This window comes from Euprymna scolopes, chromosome 30, assembly GCF_053919585.1.
Source record: "Euprymna scolopes isolate OS-2025 chromosome 30, ASM5391958v1, whole genome shotgun sequence".
Taxonomy (NCBI): domain Eukaryota; kingdom Metazoa; phylum Mollusca; class Cephalopoda; order Sepiida; family Sepiolidae; genus Euprymna; species Euprymna scolopes.
This window is the reverse complement of record NC_136511.1, coordinates 89,658,866-89,661,650: the sequence shown is the minus strand read 5'-3', so window position 1 is coordinate 89,661,650 and position 2,785 is coordinate 89,658,866. Positions and strand designations below refer to the sequence as shown.

Here is a 2,785-nt window from a genome sequence, read left to right as displayed (position 1 = left end):
ATCGTCCTTGGTGGTTAGGAGGATATCCCACATGGCGAAGCTCCTCTGGTACAGGTATAGTACCGGGATGTTAAGTGTGTGGAGGAGCCCCGCCATGTCTTCCTTCTTCATCCCCAGGAGGCAGTTTTCCGGTATATCAGAAATGGCGAGGGACAGGACTCTGCCCTCAATCGCCTCCCAGGCACCCGGTATGAGTTTTATATCTGCTCTCTCTATGTATTGTCTGTACTTTGTCGGGTACAGGTCTCTATACTCTTGAGAGGACAGTTATTTTTCTACGGTCTTCTCCCACGCAGACCCTCTTGGTGATGTTGGTGTTGGTATAAGGTCTTTGGTGGGGTTAGACCATTTTTGGTCTTTTATGGAGGTCGCCCCTGCCTGTTTATTGGCGACGCTTCCTGCCTCCCCAGATTTCTTAGTCTGTCCTTTTGTGGGAGTGTCACTTTTTTGGGGGGCGGCTCCCTTTTCAGTGTCTTTTGGGCCAGACTCTCCTTGATTAGAGTCTTTTTTGGGAGCAGCTTCCCGTTTTGGGGGGTTAGCCTCTTGGGGAGCATGATGTTTTTTGTTTACTTTGAGGCCCTCTGCCCCTTCCTCATTTGTGAGTTCCAGGCGGTATGCCCTCTCATTTTTTGATCTGCTCCCCTTTTGGGGGAGCAGCCCTCCTGGGGAGGGCTGTCCCCTTTATTGTCCTTTTGGCCTGGCACTTCCTCCTTTCTGTGGTCGGAGTGAGATACTACGACCGATTTTGGTTTTGCTTCCCTTTGGGGGGAGTCGCCTTTGGGGGAGCTGTTGGTAAATTTTCCCCCCTCCTGGGTAGCATCTAATGATGTCATATCCAGGCGGTACGCCCCGTCCATAATTTTTGCTCCTCCTGTTGGGACATTGTCCTCGGGGAGCAGCAGCCCTCTGGCTGGGGGTATCCATATTGATGGCCCCCTGGCTGGGGCTATCCATATTGGTTGCCCCCCGGGCTGGGGGTGTCCCTTTTAGTTCCCTCTTCTTTTAAAAATCACTGAAAAGAGTGACGTGGAGACGGTGTCCAAAGTGGGGAGCCGACTTTGGCGCCAAAAAGAAGTGGCGCCAAAAGGCGGCAAGAGGGGAGATAGAACTGAGGGAGGAAATGGGAAGTTAGTGCGGGAAGGTCGTCAACTATCAGCTCAGATCCCCCGCGAGGAGGGAGACCAGAGAAAGACAGACAAAGTGAAGGTGCGGATAGAACGCTACCCAAACAAAAAACTCGTCAGAGAATGTGTCGCCACAACAGCACTGCCTCGCGCGAAGTATGTATCAGAGAACAGATACTACACTTTGATCTTGGCCAAAAGGCCAAGAAAAGGGTATTTATTTGCTCGCCACCGAGCAAATTAGGCACAAGGCCGATTTTTAATGTGAGGAGTGAAGGGAAAATGGGGACCAACTCTCCAGGGAGTAGGGGAGCTGGATAGTGACAATTGGTATGAAGGGTTTCTCCCACATTGACCAAGGTCTTATATGTGGGTTTGCCCCCACATATGGTCTTTGCTTGCAGTATCTGCCGGAACAGATACTACACTGCTTAAAAAGCTAAGAACAGCATCTATTAACAACAGACCTTTGATCTTAACCAAAAAGGCCAAGCACAAAAGTGTTACGGACAGACTGACAGACCGACGGACTAACGGATATATATATATATATATATATATATATATATATATATATATATATATATATATGATTTTTTTCTTCCCAAGTTTTGTTTTCGATTTCGATTCAATTTGATGTACCAAAATTATATGGATATATTTTTTCAATTTTTGAAACCCAAACTTTATAATATATAAGAATCGATAGAAAATGGATTATATATTCATATATACGAAATTCGCATAATTTGAAATATCATATTTAAGTGTATTTTACGACCTGGCTATGCCGGGCGTCCCTGCTAGCTTAGATAAATACTTTTGCAGTTTTAACAAAAGAGCTACAATGATACCAGAGCGTCTCCATTTACGCTGAACATCCATAAAGTGCCAACATCAATATATTACATATTAAAGAGTCCATTGTTGAATTTCCTCAGGCCCCGCTTGTAATAATATAAGTAAAAATACATTATTTCTAGTTACATAAGAAGAATGTCTTCAAAGATATATTAGAGTTTATGAATGTTCGAATGAAATCAAAGAATAAATAATTGTGTTTGTGATTTAACGCGTCCTGGATACGTCTAATACTTATTACGCCCATTTGTAATTTTTCAAAGGTTCATTTGGTTTTTCTGTACATTCTGAATTGTAAAACTGTTGGAATACCTAGTGTTTCAATCCATCTTTCTGACTGGAATTGCCAATAGCTTCAATAATCCATGGACCTACTATGTACCCCCTCTCCATCCAGAATAATCTTCCAATTTCAATGAATAGCTTTTCGTGTACATAATTGAACACAGTGTGCAAGAAGCAACGGGCATCCATTGAATTTAAAAGTCAACACATAATTGCAGAAATACTAACAAAGTTTGTGATCAAAACTCGACAATATGTGAAAATATGTGAAAAAAGAAGTGGTTTTAGTCGGTATATAAGTTACTAGGCCCTTATTCTAGAAGGATTTCTCCCTAACTGGTCGAGTACAGAATAAATGAAATGTAGTATCAAAAAAGCAAAAAGCAAAGGAAATGAAAGTGTCTAACTCAAAACTTTGTGATTGTGTCTCTGACTTAATGTTTTCTACTTTTTAATGATTTGTGTTTCCTTTCTTAAGACGAAGATGCCGGTCTTTTATGAAATAGTTTGTGATA

At 42.4% G+C, this 2,785-nt stretch overlaps 1 pseudogene; it reads right to left on the bottom strand.

The window, feature by feature from the left end:
* Positions 1-1,201: 1,201 nt before the first annotated feature.
* On the bottom strand, positions 1,202-1,339 carry LOC145255028 (U2 spliceosomal RNA; annotated as a pseudogene).
* Positions 1,340-2,785: the final 1,446 nt, after the last annotated feature.